The sequence below is a fragment of the Salvelinus alpinus genome, chromosome 17 (genome assembly GCF_045679555.1).
Source record: "Salvelinus alpinus chromosome 17, SLU_Salpinus.1, whole genome shotgun sequence".
Lineage (NCBI taxonomy): Eukaryota > Metazoa > Chordata > Actinopteri > Salmoniformes > Salmonidae > Salvelinus > Salvelinus alpinus.
The window spans coordinates 46,256,073-46,278,404 of record NC_092102.1 but is presented as its reverse complement, the minus strand read 5'-3'; the positions used below and the strand labels follow the sequence as shown (position 1 = coordinate 46,278,404).

At 42.1% G+C, this 22,332-nt stretch overlaps 1 protein-coding gene across 1 annotated transcript in view; it reads left to right on the top strand.

Moving 5' to 3' along the window:
• The first annotated feature begins 6,655 nt into the window (after positions 1-6,655).
• Positions 6,656-22,332, top strand: part of LOC139543044 (zinc finger protein PLAGL2-like) — a 48,794-nt gene continuing 33,117 nt past the window's right edge. Inside the window, exon 1 of the mRNA XM_071349156.1 lies at positions 6,656-6,892. The gene's annotated coding sequence lies outside the window, so the exon portion shown is untranslated. The remainder of the gene's footprint in view (positions 6,893-22,332) is intronic.

Here is a 22,332-nt window from a genome sequence, read left to right as displayed (position 1 = left end):
ACTCAATACGTGAGATAGAACGACCAGGGCAAATGGCAGATCCTTCTTGCATTATACATGGACAGAGATTGAAACACTTTCCCTTCTCACAGTATCCTAACATCTCTGGCGGCTGGCAGGCTGTGATGGCTCTTTTGGTGGTTATACTATGCCTCTAAGCTGTTTATCGCCAGCCTCTGGTAACATAAACCACCCGTCTGTTTTAATACCAAACACATAAAAAAAAAACGATATACTAATTTCCCACCAATCGGGCACTCTGTGCCTAGACGAAGGGATGGCTGAGTATTCCACTGGTGAGGAAATACCCTCCAGATGGGTCCAGATCGTCCTTGTATTCATTGATGCCGCTTTGCCTGTTTTTCTGGCTTTTTATTCTGAGATGGCAAGGGGGCCTGGGAAGGGAAGTTTGGGATGTGGGTGATGTTAAGAAGGAAGCTCAAAGTAGAATGCGAGGAAGAGGTAAATTGGGATAACACTAGAAACAGTTTGGGATTAGACTACTGCAAGGCTACTGATCCTTACAGTGTGGGATTAGACTACTGCATGGCTTCTGAGCCTTATAGTGTGGGATTAGACTACTGCATGGCTACTGATCCTTACAGTGTGGGATTAGACTACTGCATGGCTTCTGAGCCTTATAGTTTGGTATTAGACTACTGCATGGCTACTGATCCTTACAGTTTGGGATTAGACTACTGCATGGCTACTGATCCTTACAGTGTGGGATTAGACTACTGCATGGCTACTGATCCTTAGTGTGGGATTAGACTACTGCATGGTTTCTGAGCCTTATAGTTTGGGATTAGACTACTGCATGGCTTCTGATCCTTACAGTGTGGGATTAGACTACTGCATGGCTACTGATCCTTACAGTGTGGGATTAGACTACTGCATGGCTACTGATCCTTACAGTGTGGGATTAGACTACTGCATGGCTACTCATCCTTACAGTGTGGGATTAGACTACTGCATAGCTACTGAGCCTTATAGTTTGGGATTAGACTACTGCATGGCTACTGATCCTTACAGTGTGGGATTAGACTACTGCATGGTTTCTGAGCTTTATAGTTTGGGATTAGACTACTGCATGGCTTCTTATCCTTACAGTGTGGGATTAGACTACTGCATGGCTACTCATCCTTACAGTGTGGGATTAGACTACTGCATGGCTACTGATCCTTACAGTGTGGGATTAGACTACTGCATGGCTACTGATCCTTACAGTGTGGGATTAGACTACTGCATGGCTACTGATCCTTACAGTGTGGGATTAGACTACTGCATGGCTTCTGAGCCGTATAGTTTGGGATTAGACTACTGCATGGCTTCTGATCCTTACAGTGTGGGATTAGACTACTGCATGGCTACTGATCCTTACAGTGTGGGATTAGACTACTGCATGGCTACTCATCCTTACAGTGTGGGATTAGACTACTGCATGGCTACTGAGCCTTATAGTTTGGGATTAGACTACTGCATGGCTACTGATCCTTACAGTGTGGGATTAGACTACTGCATGGTTTCTGAGCTTTATAGTTTGGGATTAGACTACTGCATGGCTTCTTATCCTTACAGTGTGGGATTAGACTACTGCATGGCTTCTTATCCTTACAGTGTGGGATTAGACTACTGCATGGCTTCTTATCCTTACAGTGTGGGATTAGACTACTGCATGGCTACTGATCCTTACAGTGTGGGATTAGACTACTGCATGGCTTCTGAGCCTTATAGTTTGGTATTAGACTACTGCATGGCTACTGATCCTTACAGTTTGGGATTAGACTACTGCATGGCTACTGATCCTTACAGTGTGGGATTAGACTACTGCATGGCTACTGATCCTTACAGTGTGGGATTAGACTACTGCATAGCTACTGAGCCTTATAGTTTGGGATTAGACTACTGCATGGCTACTGATCCTTACAGTGTGGGATTAGACTACTGCATGGCTACTCATCCTTACAGTGTGGGATTAGACTACTGCATAGCTACTGAGCCTTATAGTTTGGGATTAGACTACTGCATGGCTACTGATCCTTACAGTGTGGGATTAGACTACTGCATGGTTTCTGAGCTTTATAGTTTGGGATTAGACTACTGCATGGCTTCTTATCCTTACAGTGTGGGATTAGACTACTGCATGGCTACTCATCCTTACAGTGTGGGGTTAGACTACTGCATGGCTACTGATCCTTACAGTGTGGGATTAGACTACTGCATGGCTACTGATCCTTACAGTGTGGGATTAGACTACTGCATGGCTACTGATCCTTACAGTGTGGGATTAGACTACTGCATGGCTTCTGAGCCGTATAGTTTGGGATTAGACTACTGCATGGCTTCTGATCCTTACAGTGTGGGATTAGACTACTGCATGGCTACTGATCCTTACAGTGTGGGATTAGACTACTGCATGGCTACTCATCCTTACAGTGTGGGATTAGACTACTGCATGGCTACTGAGCCTTATAGTTTGGGATTAGACTACTGCATGGCTACTGATCCTTACAGTGTGGGATTAGACTACTGCATGGTTTCTGAGCTTTATAGTTTGGGATTAGACTACTGCATGGCTTCTTATCCTTACAGTGTGGGATTAGACTACTGCATGGCTTCTTATCCTTACAGTGTGGGATTAGACTACTGCATGGCTTCTTATCCTTACAGTGTGGGATTAGACTACTGCATGGCTACTGATCCTTACAGTGTGGGATTAGACTACTGCATGGCTACTGATCCTTACAGTGTGGGATTAGACTACTGCATGGCTTCTGAGCCTTACAGTGTGGGATTAGACTACTGCATGGCTACTGATACTTACAGTGTGGGATTAGACTACTGCATGGCTTCTTATCCTTACAGTGTGGGATTAGACTACTGCATGGCTACTGATACTTACAGTGTGGGATTAGACTACTGCATGGCTACTGATCCATAAACAGATCCATATGTTCTCGATGCCCCACAACTCTATTAGGTTTATGTAGGCAGGTCCCTTTCTTGTCTCTTGTCATCATTGCATCTGAAAGCCCAAAATGCTGGTGTCCCAGACCCAAAATTGTATCAGAGTTAATTAGGTGTGTGGTATAGGCTGGGCTGAGACTGGGCTGAGACTGGGGAGTGCCTGCCCTGCTTTGAAACTCACTCTGCTCTTGTTGTTCATAGTGGTTTGTATGAGCAGTTTTGGGATGGAGAGAGTAGGGAAGAAGAGGAGCTAGCTACCACGGCAGGCACTATGTGGCGTTCCATAGGGTAATTTAAAATCGATCTACAACTCTAAATGACAGACCACCACTCAACAGCAATCAACCTGAATGTGGCCCAACCACACAGTAAGAAATAACCAGTCACATAATGAAAGCAGACAAGTTATGCTGGGAAATCGTTTCTCTCTTCCTCCTCTCTCCCCACACTCTCTCTCATGTATTCTTATAGGCTACACTTTCTATTTGGTATTTAGAGTCTTAAAGGAGAAAGTAGCACAAACATTACACAAGTAATGTGGGAACCTTTATGTAAAACAGCAGCAGCAGCGGGTACATTAGATTGATACACAAACAGACTTGTTTCTGTCTACACGCTTAGATATAAAAGAGTGCTATGTGGCACCACTTGTCCCTGTAGGAAGACCCCTGAACCCTTTTCGGGTCAGATAGAACCTGAGGTTCCAAATAGAACCTCAGGTTCTAGAACCTGAGGTTCTAGAACCTTTCCAGAGGATTTCCCTACATGGACAAGTGGTTACTTTCTCTTTTTTTTCTTTTTTTTCTTCTTTTTTTTCTGAGAGTGTAATGTGTGTGTGATACTTACTCCTCAACCCATCACCCACGTCAGTCTCTCAAAATCTTCCTGTCAAAAGTTGTGAAGCGGGATAGATTTATTATTGTCCTCTTCTTTAACTACAAGTATCAGAACATATTAACTGTTGAATCACTTTACTGGGATATTAATATCCTATATTCACATGTTTATGTTACTGTAACATATGTTTAGCATCAAGTTATTTGTTTGTCACTATGGAATTTCTTATATTTATTTGAGAAGTTTAATTGTTTGAATTAGAAGAGTTTTGGAATCTAAAACCTCTCTTGGTGTGATTTAAAAAAATATATACCATTCCATGACTTTTTAAGGTTTAAAAGGCTAAAGGTAGGTTGTGAATTTCTTCATCCACACTGTAATCCCACTATAAACTCCTCTATAATATAATCTCATGTTGAAGTTGGTAAACTCCATTTTAAACATTGTATAAGAATAATTAATAGCCTATAGGTGTTTGATTACTAAATAAAATCCAAATTGATAATAAAGGGACCTCTCCAAAGAAATTAAATATCAATACATAACTGAAATTAAACTGATTTTATTTGAGTTATTAAGTTATTATCAAAGTTATTATGTCATTATGATTTGTTGAATAAATTCAGTGAATGACAGGGAATCATAAATAGTTCCTGTATGGTACATCCCATGATTCCAGGTTCCTGAAAACATTTAACTACAAAATTGTATCCAAACAGTTTAACCTAGATTCAAACACTTTAGGGGTTAAGAATCCCAATATTTAATGGGAAACATGAACATCAGAGATATAAATCATATCAGTTCTGCAACGACTTTAATCACAAAGAAATAGATTCCACAACACAGAACTTCTTTCTTAAATCTTACCTTTAAAATAATCCTCAGCTCATTTGAAAACAAATGTTTTTTCTAACAGGTAACTTTGTACAAGACATACAGGAACAAATGACTGTAAAAACGTCATTTCTATAAAGCCACGAGAAGGTCTGAAGATCGTGTTGAACAATTCACATTCGACTTGTTGAAAGTATTATTTTGAATAGGTTATTAGTTGGGTTTGAGTTGGAAATAAGTATGAGCTATTTGTTGCAAAAATATTTTTCTATCGATAACTTAAAAAACTTCAAAAATACATGTATATTCGCATAAATTATGAATTCGTTTAGGCTACAGTAGACTATTCATAATGCTGTGTATTTATCCAGATCTGCCACTAGTGTGGTTCATGACTACAAACTATACATTTTAGTTTTTCAAAAGCTCATAAATACGCAAAAGTTAGTTAAAGTGATTTAAAGTTGTTTGACATAGTTCTTCCCGAACATTTCTACCAATTACAACACATATCAACACTACCCTTTCAACATAAGCCTATTTCTCACAACAACACCCGACTATTTGGTGTCCAACTACTAGATGTTTCTATCAGTCCAAATTATGAATCGTTGTCTTGATACTTTCAATTTGCCTTTGGACAAAACATTGCAATTTATTATCTTATTATCCATATTAGTGAACACTGTTGCAACAGGTAGGCTAATATGGTTAGGAGGTATTTCCTTGGCTACCAACAAAAATGTGTTTTCCCCCACTCCATTGAACCAAAGGCTTATTGAAGACTTGCTCCCCCACCCCCTACTCTCTCTTATACACAAACACATCCATCCGCGGTTTGGAAGCGTATGGGAGGGGGTTGGGGTGATGAGGAAACGGGTTGATATGCCCTGGAAGTAATTCTTTCGCCCCAAAACACAAGGTGAAACGGGACCACCAGAGCATCGCACGTGGGACCCGCACTACACATTCCAGAGCTGATGGCATTTGAGTGCAGAGCTGAACTTCTCGCACTTCTCTGTGTGTGACCTCTGTGTGTGGTGTTATTTTTGTAGCAGTGAATTTAAGTCCCCTAAAATATGAAAAGTTGCTGGAGAATAATAGATGTTTTGATGTGTTCATATGTTAAAAATATATATACATCATAATTTAGCTACTCAATTTAGTATAATGTTTGACGGTGTGCATGCACAGTTAATTAATGAGTTACTTATGCAATGACATGAGACGAGATTTCATACCATTTTAAATATTTTAACAAGCTTCTTTTACAATTTTAAAACATCTATAGGCCACTTTAAATTATATTTCGAAGAGTTACTTATGAAATTACATGAATTATGAATAATTCCACAAACTTTAAACTCTATATATATATTTCGAAATGATTCGTTCAGTATTATAAAACTTAAACATAAACGAATAAACAGACCCAATATGAATAAAGCAATGAGTGAGATGACTTGCAAAGCACAGAAGTAGACTATTAGTTAGTCAAACATAGGCTACCTATAGACCTGTAAACTTTCCTCTGAATATAATCAATGTGTAATGGTTGATTTAAGCAATATTGTCCAAAATATTTCAGATTGGTGTTTTGACATAAAACATGTCTTTATTCAATACATATGTCTCACTTATCATATTCACCACAAACAATGCCAAATCAATAGGCTATAATAACATTTATATCGAAAATAACATTAATATTCTTCAAATATATAGGCCTGGTGATCAGAATAATATATAGACTATAATTATGATAAATGTGAAATTGTAATATAACTGCTTATTTATCTTGCTTTGTTTACACATTTATTTATTATCATATTAAGTCTGTCTAAAGTTGAAATATCTCTGTTAGTTATGTACGCTGATAGGGTAGACTGCAGTTGAATCAATTATATATTGCCATAACAGTTATTGAAAAAAAACAGTCAATCCAGCGACAAAAAGAGTCATATGCATGTCCCTAGTAAAAAAGTTTGCGAAAGTGGCCTGACGTCACACTCCCACAATGCTCGCGCCCCTTAACTCTGCTGCAGCCTCAGAGCGAGACAGACATAGTCAGGCCCAGAATATATGAAAAATGATTGAAAAAAATTGAAAAAATAATAAAACAACAGATCGAGGGGAGAAAGACCGTGAAAGGTGGCGTGGGGTCTCCCACGGTAGGTTTGCGAAAAGTCGGTGATGGAATGTTACCGGGGTTCCATGAGAAATTGACTAATGCGGCGCTGGAAACTTTTTGGTGGGTAACTGCTCGTTTTTTTTGTAAGATCTCATAATATGGCTGCACGTTCTGATGTGTGCATGTTTTGTTTAATAAGATTTAAGATTATTACAGCAACTTTCTTCAATGATAATCGATAGATTGATGTTCACGACATTTTAATTAACACGGATCTGTTGTAGATGTTCTGCAATCGGACATGTTTTAATTTAGCTTATTTTGTGGAAGTATGTAAGCGTCGGGGTATTTAATTTTTAATTACCCGATCGTCTCTTCGCTCGAAGCTGTGTCGATAAATGTGTTACAAATGAAAATCATTGAAGTTGTAAACATTATGCATTGTGTCAATGATGGCTTTGGCAACGATGATTGATGTTCGGTGCAAGTTTTCTGCGAATTGCAGAATTTTAAACAATTTCCGAATATTTATGATGGTGAGCATGCTACTGCAGAAGAGCGAGTGAGATAGAAGAGGGGACGTCCCTGTTGTATTTGAAAGAGTAAACAACTCTGGGGGGAAAAAAGTACCTACACATGTCACGTTCGATGTATCCTTATTCATGGTAGTTGCTCCTTGATTTCTAGGCGCTCAAAAGGCGTCACATTAAAGAAGTGAAGAACTATTTGAGTGTTTTCCTTCGACTGTTCGTCCATGCTGTAATGGCTTGTGTCATTTGTTTTGTCGCTGATCGGATGTTTCTGGCGGATTGAGGGGCTATGTGACTTTTGTGTGTCTCTTGCCTTGTATGTTCCTTGTAAGGGCAAAATAATAGCCCTTTGGAGGGGGGGGGGGCAGGGTCATGTTATGGATGCGGGGGCTCAGCTCATTTAATTTCATATGCACACTAATACACTTGTGATTGTTTTGTTGTTCTGTTGTTGAACTTTTCTATTTCGTTTCAAACTGTTTTGTCAAACAACATTAGGCTCTAAGAAAAAACATATTCTGAGAAGCAACATGAGGTTACTGTATGTTGTCTGCAGTGGATGATCTAATTGATTAGTTTGAATATTTTAGACATTAGGCCTAATTTTGTATTTGGAAGTGTTTTAGATTACTTTCATGTTTTGATGTAGCCTACATTATACACGCAAACATAAGACTTCCTGTGATTATTATGTCAAGGATCAACATATTAGTCTAATATTACGTGCATTACATTGTAACAACAGAGAACGTTGTGTGCTGATAGATTCGCTGTATGATTCATTGTCATCAATTGGACCAACCCACGTTGCAATAACAGAATGGAGCCTGAAACATTGAGCAACATGTCAAAACTCCTGTGACTTAGTGCCTGTTGGAGGCTCCAGTTTACTTTTAGTAGTTCCAGTAATTTGACGTTACTAAACTAGTCTACTTTATTATTAGGCTGCTAACTGCTTTTGGAATGTTCGACGACCGATACAGGCTATGTGTTCCGTGTGAAAGTAAGACTAACTTACTTGCTTTAAAGTAAGCCTTTAGATACAATGTTACTCCATCTGGCAAGTCATTTGGCAACAGTGTTGCTTCATTTGGCAACATTGTATGCTAAATAAAAAAACATGCGTCCTTGAAAAATTAAACAGCCTACTGTAGGCTACATTTATGGTTAGTTAGCCCAATGTCTAGCCCAGGCTTCCTAATAATCACCACCAAAGTCTTGGAGGCAACAAACAGCCTCCTCGCCGTCATGGCAGGTCTGACACGAGCATGCTCCCTCCATCAAGGCCTCACTTCCACTGCCTCGAGACACATAATAAGGAAATGGAAGTGAGAACGTCACGAGACAATGCTTTTGTTATTGACAATAACAGTACAAGTGCAAGTTGAGACGCGTATGTAGTTTGTTGTTTTTACAACGTTATTTCTGTGTGAGTATACCCTCAAAAAAAGACCCGAATTCTTGACAGCAAGACTTAGATCAAACTAAAGTAAAATAACAACGTGTTAACATGATGCACGTGTAGGCTACAAAGTCATATGGAATAATAACATATATTGTGGCTATAGTCTACTTCTGCAAAAGTATATTTGTAACTCCACAACAGATTAAACTACGTCCCCGTCCCCCCCCTCTCCCCAATAGTCAGCAGAACTGCTCAAAACAAACCATTGTGACTAGGACCATTTCAACAGAAATGTTTATGTAAACATTTCATAGTTAACAGCTTTTGGAAGCATATGTTCTTTGTGGAAAATACAGTTTATGACTTACAAATAACTTGGTAATATCATATTACACTTGACTTAATATATTGTTTTTTACTCACCCTTGTTTATATAGATGAAGATAAGTACGTTTTCTTTAGCAGTAGGGACGTTTTCATGGATAAACATTTTGAAACACTATAGTCAAACATCTTCTTCTGATTACCTTACACATGAATTTAGCCCGTGTGGTCGGAAGGCAACAATCTACATGTTTGCCTTGGTGATCGAGAAATGTGTTTGTGTGTATGTGTGTGGTGGAGGGAGGGAGGGAGGTCTCCTCTCTTCCTCTGGAAATGTCCCACAATCCCCTTCACCTCTGTGGGTATGAGGCTGATTTCCATGAGAAAAGAGCATCATTTGGGTTAATGGGAAGGACAGCCCTCGGAGAGGACACATGGTAGTAACCAGAGAAGAACAGGAACAGCTCTGATACTATTCTTTTGTATTTCTTCACCTTCTGGGGAGGCCGGAGGAGTGGGGAGGCCGGAGGAGTGGCGAGGCCGGAGGAGTGGCGAGGCCGGTGGGGACACTGGGTGCATGTGAGAATGGATGTTAGCATCAGGGCGGCAACAAGATTGTTCTATTTGTTATTTTCTCAGCATGAGAAAAACAGTCAGATTGGGAGCCTGAGAACTGCTGCGGATCATGGGCATCAGTGGCAGTCTGTCTCTCAAAGTGTCTGTGCGTACGTTGTCACCCGAGAAGGGAAAGATTATTTATTTGTGTTATGCAACGTTTCACACACAGTAGCCGGGCTGACTGTTGAACCCTGTGGTTGTTTTGGTCACTCCAACTCAGCCCATAAAAGTGGAAAAGGATGAGGAGGGTGAGGGAGATAACATCAGAGCCATGTTCACAGGGTTATCACTCCCCAACAGATCCCCAGTGAGAGCTGCTGAACAGTCCACCACCATAGAGACAGATACCCATCTGTTTGGATCAAAACAGATAGCGATGGGCAACGTGATTCATCACACAAACAATTCTGTTGTGTTTATTTCATCAACATAGTTATGGAATTTCATCTATTTCTAAGATTCAGTTAAGATGTGACATGTTTTCAATGTTTGGATATCATAGTTTTATTTTCCTAAAGCGTTTGTCACTCCCCTGATTTGTATGTCAGCTTTGTTTCTGATTCCAAGCTGTTCAATACCTGTTGTTGTATCCTTTTAGTTATGGGTAAGCTATTGCCTGTTATTTAATTTTGGCGAAGACAAGAGTTGGTGAAACATGAGAACGTTCTCAGAATGAATGCTGTTGCTGCCCTCAGGACATGATCCAGCCAGTTTTCCTTCAATTCTCAGAGAGGTTGTAGAACATTCTTTCATGGCATTGCTATGGCAGAGAGAAGAGTGAGGCTGTCTGTCTGGATTAAAGACTGACAGGAAGCAGAACTCCTGTATGCATATGAGAACACACGTGTATACAGGCGCTACGCTCACATGCTAGCACACGCACACTCATATGCACGGACACACGCCACGCAAGGACACACACACACACACACACACACACTCATATGCACGGACACGCGCCACGCAAGGAGACACACACACACACACACACACTCATATGCACGGACACGCGCCACGCAAGGACACACACACACACACACACACACTCATATGTAAGCATGTGTTCTTACATACAAATGTAGGATCTTAATTTGAGCCAGTTTGCTACAGCAGGAAAATAATCCTGCAGCAACAGGATATAAGAATTATTATGTGAATTATAATTAATGGACATTCTTGTAGGGGTTCATACATTTTTCGTCAGGGCAAATCAAGACTAACATTTTAAAGTGGAAATGACAAACTTTAGAAGTCTTTTTTAACCTGGAATACACTATAAGTTTGCATTTCCTGCTGTGCAGTAAAATTCTCAGCAACAAAAGAGTGATCAAATTAGGATCCTACATCTGTACACTCGTAAACATATGACACACTCGGCCGCACACACATTTACTCACATACAGTACCATGCAGAGTGGTAGAGGTTTCTTTGGGCCGGTGCACATTCTGATGGCCCTTGCAGTGTGCATGTCTGAAATAGTGAGAGGACGCTATATGCTTGAACCACATACTGCCACTTTTCCTTGTGGAACTTTTTCTGGGAAGAGCGGGGCAGCTGTGGCTTTTCAGGACCTAGTTCCATCCATCATAAAGCACCCATGGTTTACACACACTTACACCCCTCCTTTCCCTATGTCTCTCTCCCTCTCTCCGTTCTCCTCCATCCATCTCATCCAAAGACTGGGGCTTACACCCCTCCTTTCCCTCTGTCTCTCTCCGTCCTCCTCCATCCATCTCATCCAAAGACTGGGGCTTACACCTCTCCTTTCCCTCTGTCTCTCTCCCTCTCCGTCCTCCTCCATCTCATCCAAAGACTGGGGATAACACCTCTCCTTTCCCTCTGTCTCTCTCCCTCTCCGTCCTCCTCCATCCATCTCATACAAAGACTGGGGTACACCCCTCCTTTCCCTCTGTCTCTCTCCCTCTCTCTGTCCTCCTCCATCCATCTCATACAAAGACTGTGGCTTACACCCCTCCTTTCCCTCTGTCTCTCTCCCTCTCTCTGTCCTCCTCCATCCATCTCATCCAAAGACTGGGGCTTACACCTCTCCTTTCCCTCTGTCTCTCTCCCTCTCTCCGTCTCTCCATCTCCGTCTCTCCTCTCTCCATCTCATACAAAGACTGGGGCTTACACCCCTCAGGGCCACTTCCTCCATGGTGTCTACTCCAGATTTATTGCCTGTCTTTTCTCTCTGCAGTAAACACATTGTTGGTTTTAGGGGCTTCGCTGTAAGTCCATTGTTTGAATAAGAGTTTAAACCTCAAAACACACTGGAACGTCTCAAGGTTCTTTCCAAACATAATGATGATGAGATCAGTTCATTTACAACTGGTATCTGAGGTTCCAAGTTGGTAATTGATTAAGCTGATGTACAGGAGAAACAAAGACTGGATGAATATATATATATGTATATATATATTGAATATATATATTTATATTATACAGTTCTAGTCAAAAGTTTGGACACACCTGCTCATTCAAGGGTTTTTCTTTATTTTTACTATTTTCTACATTGTAGAATAGTAGTGAAGACACCAAAACTATGAAATAACATATATGGAATCCTGTAGTAACCAAAAAAGTGTTAAACAAATCAAAATATATTTTATATTCTTCAAAGTAGCCACCCTTTGCCTTGATGACAGCTTTGCACACTCTTGACATTCTCTCAACCAGCTTCACTTGGAATGCTTTTCCAACAGTCTTGAAGGAGCTCCCACATATGCTGAGCACTTGTGGTTAAGTGTGGCTTGACAGTGTCACCAGCAAAGCACAATCACACCTCCATGCTTCATGGTGCGAACCATCCGTTCAACAACTCTGCGTCTCACAAGGACACGGCGGTTGGAACCAAAAATCTCAAATTTGGACTCATCAGACCAAAGGACAGATTTCCACCGGTCTAATGTCCATTGCTCGTGTTTCTCGGTCCAAGCAAGTCTCTTCTTATTATTGGTGTCCTTTAGTAGTCATTTCTTTGCAGCAATTTGACCATGAAGGCCTGATTCACACAGTCTCCTCTGAACAGTTGATGTTGAGATGTGTCTGTTACTTGAACTCTGTGAAGCATTTATTTGCACAAGCATTTATTTGCAATCTGAAGTGCAGTTAATTTGAGTTAACTTATCCTCTGCAGCAGAGGTAACTCTGGATCTTCCTTTCCTGTGGTGGTCCTCATGAGAACCAGTTCCATCATAGCGCTTGATGGTTTTTGCGACTGCAATTTTCCATCTTGACTGACCTTCATGTCTTAAAGTAATGATGGACTGTCATTTCTCTTTGCTTATTTGAGCTGTTCTTGCCATTATATGGACTTGGTCTTTTACCAAATAGGGCTATCTTCTGTATACCTCCGCTACCTTATCACAACACAACTGATTGTCTCAAATGCATTAAGATGGAAAGAACTTCCACAAATTGACTTTTTACAAGGCACACCTGTTAAATGAAATGTGTTCCAGCATTCAAGCTGGCTGAGAGAAGGCCAAGAGTGTGCAAAGCTGTCATCAAGGCAAAGGGTGGCTATTTTGAAGAATCTCAAATATAAAATATATTTAGATTTGTTTAACACTTTTTTGGTTACTACATGGTTCCATATGTGTTATTTCATAGTTTTGATGTCTTCACTATTATTCTACAATGAGGCCTGTTTCAGTGGACTAATCAATTTTAGAGGCCTGTCTCAGTGGACTATTCCATTGCGGAGGCATGTCTCAGTGGACTATTCCATTGCGGAGGCCTGTCTCAGTGGACTATTCCATTAGGGAGGCCTGTCTCAATGGACTATTCCATTGTGGAGGCCTGTCTCAGTGGACTAATCCATTGTGGAGGTCTGTCTCAGTGGACTAATCCATTGTGGAGGTCTGTCTCAGTGGACTAATCCATTGCGGAGGCCTGTCTCAGTGGACTGATCCATTGCGGAGGCCTGTCCCAGTGGACTGATCCATTGCGGAGGCCTGTCTCAGTGGACTAATCCATTGTGGAGGTCTGTCTCAGTGGACTAATCCATTATGGAGGTCTGTCTCAGTGGACTAATCCATTGCGGAGGCCTGTCCCAGTGGACTGATCCATTGCGGAGGCCTGTCTCAGTGGACTGATCCATTGCGGAGGCCTGTCTCGGTGGACTAATCCATTGCGGAGGCCTGTCTCAGTGGACTAATCCATTGCGGAGGCCTGTCTCGGTGGACTATTCCATTGCGGAGGTCGCGGGGATGGCACACCAGTATCACTAGTTGTACATTTAGCGTTAATTCCCATAATTCCTTATCTACAATGTTTGTTTGTTTACTGTAAATACTGTTAATGCTTTCAATATGTTATTATTCCAGTCTTTTATAGTTCACATCGTAGGAGTGGACACGTTGTTTGTAGAGCGTACAACCTATTCTACACTTGTGAGAAACAAGTTTTGGTTTATTTCATTCCGTTTACGGAGTTTTCAATTTATTCATTGTGCTTTGTTTGGAGGGCTCCAAATGCTACCTGGCCTGCACACAAATGTAGGCTTATAAATGTGCCCACCTGATAGTATTTTCCGGTGGAAAAGTCATAAAATAGGCCTACCTGAGTACTTCTTATCCCTTGCGCAAATGGACTATAGCTGTGTCTGTCTGAAGTTCACTGGGGCAGGAAACTGAGGGTCTAAAATATTTTATACAATGTTGCAAGTGTAACCTTTATTTAACTAGGCAAGTCAGTTAAGAACACATTCTTATTTACAATGTCGGCCTACACCGGCCAAACTCGGACGACGCTGGGCCAATTGTACGCCGCCCTATGGGACCCAATCACGGCTGGTTGTGATACAGCCTGGATTCAAACCAGAGTGTCTGTAGTGACGCTTCTAATGCTGAGATGCAGTGCCTTAGACCCCTGCGCCACACGGGAGCCCAAACGTGTGCTGGACCAAGTTGGTAGTTGATACAATGTTTCAAGTTCCTTGCAGACAGGCCATAGCCAAAGTTATTTATTTTTATCAGGATATTTTCTACCTGCAGGCTGCAATGTTTTTATTTGTTGGCTTTATGTAGGCTATTCTTAAAATGGCAATAGAAGTTACTTTTAGATTTGTATAATTTTCATTTAGATAGAATTTTGAATCACATGACAATGATTTAGAGATAGGAAGAATGTATTATAACTCTGTTCCATGAAAAGGTACATATGAAAATCATAACCGGCACGCAGATCGGTAGAAATGGTAAGATAAATTGGCACTCCGAACGGAAAAGGTTGCCGACCCCTGGTGTAGCCTGTCACCGGTAACTACGGGGGGCGTAATGGCAGAATCTGAGAACGCCAGCAGCAGTTCGGGAATTAGGATATCTTGATCTCTGGCTCCCGCTTGAGTCATTTGTGCGTCTTAATTATTTAATCACAGTGTATTTAAAGTATCAGATAAGCTCCGTACATATAGTTGATTTGATTAAAACACATAGGGCGTGTCTATATATGGAAAAATAAACGTTTAAAAATGTCGACCAGTCAATTGGTCGAAAGAACAGACGACTCTTGGTCGACCAAGATTTGTTTTAGTCGAGGACAGCCCTAATAGACACGTGTCAGAAACGTTTTTGCCCTGAAGTTAAATGTATTGATTCTGTTGTTTAGTACTGCTGTGATTTCCATGGCAACCACTCAGACAATAACCAAGTCAGAGGTAAGAGCCTAAGAACCAGGTTCAATTGCACACGCCAATGTTTATGCAATATCTTTGTTTACGAACTACTGCCTGCGGACACGCTCACACTCTGAAAACGGATACCTGTGAGGTGAACCTACCTGGCAGTTGTATAATGTTTTACAGCACACAAAGGGATTCGGTGATTTAATATGACCGCGGGGAATAGATTTAGTGTGTAAGAACTACAAAGCAGGTTCAATTGTATTGAGCCCCAACCAGGACCCTCGCTCTGGAGGGTAGTTCAGACAGACGGGATCCTGAGCTTCACTATGCCAAACATACTATTCTCTATGATCCTTTCTTAAGATTCTACGTTTAGCTAAGTGGCAGGAGAACATGTAGCTTTGGATTAAAGGGGTTTTGAAATAATAAAACGTTAGTCACATGCCTGACTAAGGAGGGAGTTATTTGTCTTAGCCTTGTAATACGTTAAATATGCTGCAGTTCTGTTACACGATCTGATGAGGTGGTGAATCAGAGGAAACCTGAAGGGAGGAGCCAGCGAGTAGAGCGGCAGTAGTGAGAGTAACTCCTGCTTCACACTCAGAGCAGAGTACTGTCAGACATCGGGTCTGGTGACACCTTCCTCTCAAGTCATTTTTAATAACCCCTCTACAACCCCGCCCTGCTCAACAATCCCAAATGCAAAAAATAATAATTATGCCAAACTCCCGTCTCAGACAAAAGACCAGAAAACGTCTCTCTCTCCTTAGTTAGAAAGGTTTAGAAAAACATAGAGTTTTGGAGATGAAGTTTAGACCGTGTGAAATTATGCCTTTATTATTTGGTAACTTTCAAAGCTCACAAAATTTGACCATAAAGTTTGAGGAAGCGGAATGGCGAAGGAAAGGATGCATACATTAAGATGAGGGATTATGAACATTGTCTGAACGTTGGATTGATAAATATGGAGAGAACTTCATCGAGACATCAGAGTGTATGAGAGGGGATAGTCCATCAGGTTCCCGCAGCTTTGCTCTGTGTTTAGGTGAACATGTGCTCTGTTCATTCAAGCCCACGTTTGAGTACATTCAGTTTTTGATCCAAGTCTGTCTGAACATGTCTTATTTCTGAACTGCTATAAATGAACTTACTGAATGAGCCTACATTAATGAGTGGTTCATAGTTACAACAGTTGTTCTGAACCTGAGAGGGAAAGAGAAGAGGTGCTGTGTGCTGCGTAGCCACTAACAGCCTACCTCTCTTTAGGACTAGGCTTCCTAATTGGCTGCTCTCATCCTTTTTATTCTCTTCTCTATTCATCTCTCCTTTGTCAACTTCCTCTGATCTCATCCCACCATTCTCACCCTCTCTCTCCTACCAGTAGTGTTGCTCCTCCTATCGCAACGCTAGCTGTGCCACTAGAGATTCTGGGTTCGAGTCCAGGCTCTGTCGCAGCCGGCCGCGACCGGGAGACCCATGGGGCGGCGCATAATTGGCCCAGCGTCGTTCGGGTTAGGGGAGGGTTTGGCCCGCAGGGATGTCCTTGTCCCATCCGGCACTAGCGACTCCTGTGGCGGGCCGGGCGCAGTGCACGCTGACACGGTCGCCATGATTGGTGCGGCTGGCTTTCGGGTTAAGTGGGCATTGTTTCAAGACGCAGTGTGGCTTGGTTGGGTTGTGTTTCGGAGGACGCATGGCTCTCGACCTTTGCCTCTCCCGAGTCCGTACTGGAGTTGCAGCGATGAGACAAAACTGTAACTACCAATTGGATACCACGAGATTGGGGAGAAAAAGGGGTAAAAGTAACAATGAAATAGTTGCTCCTCCTCCTCCTCATCTATCCTCTCTCTCCTACCAGTGTTGCTCCTCCTCTCCTCTCCACCTGTCCTCTCTCTCTTCATGTCCTCTCTCTCCACCTGTCTTCTTCTCATTCACCTGTCCTCTCCTCTCCACCTGTCCTCTCTCTCTTCCTGTCCTCTCTCTCCTCCTCGCTCTCTTCCTGTCCTCTCTCTCTTCCTGTCCTCTCTCTCCTCCTCTCCCCTCCACCTGTCCTCTCTCTCTTCCTGTCCTCTCTCTCTTCCTGTCATCTCTCTCTTCCTGTCCTCTCTCAACTCCTCTCCTCTCCACCTGTTCTCTCCCTCTTCCTGTTCTCTCTCTCCAACTGTCCTCTCTCTCGTCCTGTCCTCTCTCTCCTCCTCTCCTCTGTCTGTTCATCCCATCTTGACATCCTGCTGGTACATCCTTTTTCATCCCTCCTTCTCCTGACCATTTTCTTATTTCCTTCTCTTCCCCCTCTCTCCTCAATTCTTATTTCCTTCTCTTCCCCCTCTCTCCTCAATTCTTCTTTCCTTCTCTTCCCTCTCTCCTCAATTCTTCTTTCCTTCTCTTCCCCCTCCCTCTTCAAGTGCTTCTCTTCCTCCTCTCTCCTCAATTTCGGATTCCCTCCCTCTCTCTTAATACGGCAATACTACCCCATTGACATATGTACCGTACACTTCATAAACACACACGTGGTTGACTGCATGTTGTACCGCCCAGATGCACATACCTCCCCTCTCTTTTTCTCCCTCTCACATTTCTTTATCTCTCGCTCTCCCCCTCTCACATTTCTTTATCTCTCGCTCTATCCCTCTCACATTTCTGTCTCTTTCGCTCTATCCCTCTCAGATTTCTTTATCTCTCGCTCTCTCCCTCTCACATTTCTTTATCTCTCGCTCTCTCCCGCTCACATTTCTTTCTCTTTCGCTCTCTCCCTCTCACATTTCTTTCGCTCTCTCCCGCTCACATTTCTTTATCTCTCGCTCTATCCCGCTCACATTTCTTTCTCTTTCGCTCTCTCCCTCTCACATTTCTTTATCTCTCGCTCTATCCCTCTCACATCTCTTTCTCTTTCGCTCTCTCCCTCTCACATTTCTTTCTCTTTCGCTCTCTCCCTCTCACATTTCTTTATCTCTCGCTCTCTCCCGCTCACATTTCTTTCTCTTTCGCTCTCTCCCGCTCACATTTCTTTATCTCTCGCTCTCTCCCTCTCACATTTCTTTCTCTTTCGCTCTCTCCCTCTCACATTTCTTTATCTCTCGCTCTATCCCTCTCACATTTCTGTCTCTTTCGCTCTATCCCTCTCAGATTTCTTTATCTCTCGCTCTCTCACATCTCTTTCTCTTTCGCTCTCTCCCTCTCACATTTCTTTATCTCTCGCTCTCTCCCGCTCACATTTCTTTCTCTTTCGCTCTCTCCCGCTCACATTTCTTTATCTCTCGCTCTCTCCCGCTCACATTTCTTTATCTCTCGCTCTCTCCCTCTCACATTTCTTTCTCTTTCGCTCTCTCCCGCTCACATTTCTTTCGCTCTCTCCCTCTCACATTTCTTTATCTCTCGCTCTCTCCCGCTCACATTTCTTTCTCTTTCGCTCTCTCCCTCTCACATTTCTTTCTCTTTCGCTCTCTCCCTCTCAGATTTCTTTATCTCTCTCCCTCTCACATTTCTGTCTCTTTCGCTCTATCCCTCTCAGATTTCTTTATCTCTCGCTCTCTCACATTTCTTTCTCTTTCGCTCTCTCCCTCTCACATTTCTTTCTCTCGCTCTCTCCCGCTCACATTTCTTTCTCTCGCTCTCTCCCGCTCACATTTCTTTCTCTTTCGCTCTCTCCCGCTCACATTTCTTTATCTCTCGCTCTCTCCCTCTCACATTTCTTTCTCTTTCGCTCTCTCCCACTCACATTTCTTTCTCTTTCGCTCTCTCCCGCTCACATTTCTTTATCTCTCGCTCTATCCCTCTCACATTTCTGTCTCTTTCGCTCTATCCCTCTCAGATTTCTTTATCTCTCGCTCTCTCCCGCTCACATTTCTTTCTCTCTCGCTCTCTCCCTCTCACATTTCTTTCTCTTTCGCTCTCTCTCTCTCCCTCTCCTCAAAGTCTTGGACAACAACAACATAATGTAAGTGGAGTGACGACTGTGAGTCCTTTTCTGTGTCCCCTCCAGGTTCAGTGTGAAGTTTTCAGTTTGATTGAAGGTCCCTTTTCTCTGGTGTCTGGTGTGAAAGCTGTCCTAATTGAATGATAAAGTGCCCTGAGATGGAGTCCGGTGAATAGACAACAATGCCCAGCCTGTGTGTGGTAGAGGGATTTTGGTTCACATCCAGCCTTTGCCTCTCTACTCCGAGAGAGGGTCTATTATACAGCTCTCTGCTGGACTAGGTCACGTGACTGCCTCTCTCTCCCCTCCCCCCTCCGTACTGTGCCCTCCCTTCCCCAGTGTGGGCTGACCAATCACGGGCCAGTGTGTCCTCTTCACACTGGCCATGTTGGTTGAATGGCCTCATTTTGCCAGCGAGTGACTTTCTGCACATATCTCTGTGCTCACTACCTCAGCTGCCTGCTGGACGCCACAATGACAGGGGGGAAAGAGATCCTTATCCAGACATGTTCAGCTCATAGAGATACAACCGCCAGAGAGTTTCTGCAAAACTCACCAGCTACAAATACCCTAAATTCACATCATACAGTTTTGTCTTTGTCTACATTATTAGCACAAAAAAAGGTGCTATCTAGAACCTAAAAGGGTTCTTCGGCTGTCCCCATAGGAGAACCCTTTGAGGAAACATTTTTGGTTCCAGGTAAAACCTCATTGGGTTCCATGTAGAACCCTTTCCCCAGAGGGTTCTACATGGAACCCAAAAGAGGGTTCTACCTGGAAACAAATAGGGATCTCCTATGGGGACATCTGAAGAACCCTTTTTGGAACCCTTTTTTCTGAGTGTATAGTAGAATGTTCTACAGTGTAAATGGGGGGAGGACAGTTGAGATGTTGTGTGTATCTAACGTTCATACGTTTATGTTTTATTTTAGTTGTGTTTTCTGGCTGCACCCTCTTAGCTACGGCTGGTTGCGTCCATTCTGTTTTGGTCTGTAAACTGTTTACGTACCAACAGAATTAGATTTGTTGTAGCTGTTTATTTATTTATTTAAATTTTTTGTTGACATATTCACAAATACAGGAGATACTTGAAGATAAATAGATTAAATAGACTTTGATCTTGTCTTAACACCATACTGAGACCAGAGCGAGATGTTTATTTAGTGGGCTTCTATTTAGCACCTCTGTCCAACTATTGAAGTACACTACTTGCCAGTTGAGTTTTTGTGCTAAGGAGATAGGTGGCCTGTTGATATCCCATAAGCCTCAGCTAGATGTTAGCACACTCACCACTGTGGTGGGGGAAGATTTCAAATAAATCATTGCTCCATTTGTATTTGATATTTGGAAAGTGAAGTTATCGCTAATACCCTTTTCTAAATGTAATGAATAGTATGGAATGGGGATAAACAATGATTTGTATGTGTCCTGTGTTTCCCCTAGGATCTTTTTCAGCGGCGGTGGCAAAGTTACAAAATGTTGTTGTTTTAAAGATAATTCCCTACAATTCTACACATTTTGTCATGAGGCAGACAGAACGTGTTATAGTTTCAAAGCACATTTCCTGCAATTCTACACATTTTGCCATGGGGCTGATAGAAAATCTGCAGTTTTAAAGCTAATTTCTTGCAATTATACACATTTCTCCATGGCTTATGCCTTGTTCTTATGCTATTTGAGTGACTCAAACATTATAACAAAATCAATGGGGGCCCCATTGATTTGGGGAATTTTCTATTCTCCCTGACTGTCTAGTTTTTATTTTGGCAATTGTTAGAAATTATAATTGCAGTGGCGGCCACAATTTAGCAGCGGTAGTGCACCACTGCTAAATACATATAGGAGAAACACTGTGTGTATATGATGATATTTTCCTGGCATTTACTATGTGACATTTTATGGTAATTACTGAAAACCATATATCTATGTTTAGGGGTCAGTGACGAAGAGATGTACTGTAGACAGAAGCTCATTTGGCATTGAGCAGGACCTCTGGTTAACTATTTTACCCCTCATCTGAAACCTAAACCTCCCTTTCCCTGAGCAGTGCAGGGCTCCAAGCATTCCCTCCTTACACACACAGACACACACACACACACACACACACACACACACACACACACACACACACACACACACACACACACACACACACACACACACACACACACACACACACACACACACACACACACACGCAGTTGTACTTGCAGTGTGCTGGAGGCAGTGCGGTAGAAGGCCAGTTATTGTAATGAGAGTGTGTGTTTATCTCTGAGAAGATAGGAGGAGGAAAGTGTTAAAATGTGTTAATGAAAATCTCCTGATCTGGGAGTCCCCCGGCCCTAATTCTCTCACTCTTTCTCTTTTTCTTTCCTACACATGTTGGATTTCTCCCTCTTGCCAACTCTCTCATACATGCCGATCCTCTCATGACACTGAAGAGAAACGCACCTTTAGAGTTAGTCCCTTTGCCATCACTTGATCATGCAGGGGGATAGCCTGCCTCTGGTATTCCTTATGGAAGAATGGCTACTGCTCTGTAGAGTTGAGTTATCACCCTTCCTTCTCCCATATGTCTACAATCCTGAGCAGCTCACTTCTGATCTCCCCATGTCTACAACCTTTGATCTGTTATCCAATGAGTGTAGCTCTGCGTCCTGTGACTGACCAGTGAGCCATATATATATATATACAAAATATGGCTATATATTATTTTGAATTTTATTACATTTTATGTTATTAATATTACTAAAAACAACAGATTAAACTAATTTTGGCCAAGGTATCCGAGGAATAAGTTTAGAGGGTGTAATGCAATACAATGCTAAAAAATATAAATGCAACATTTTACAATATTTTACTGAGTTAAATTAATTATTTCTAATATTTTACTGAGTTTGAGTTAATTTAAGGAAATCAGTCAATTGAAATAAATTCATTAGACCCTAGTCTATGGATTTCACATGACTGGGAATACAGATATGCATCTGTTGGTCAAAAGCAGGGGCGTGGATCAGAAAACCAGTCAGTATCTGGTGCGACCACCATTTGCCTCATGCAGCGCAACACATCTCTTCCGCATAGAGCTGATCAGGCTATTGATTGTGGCCTGTGGAATGTTCTCACGCTCCTATTCAATA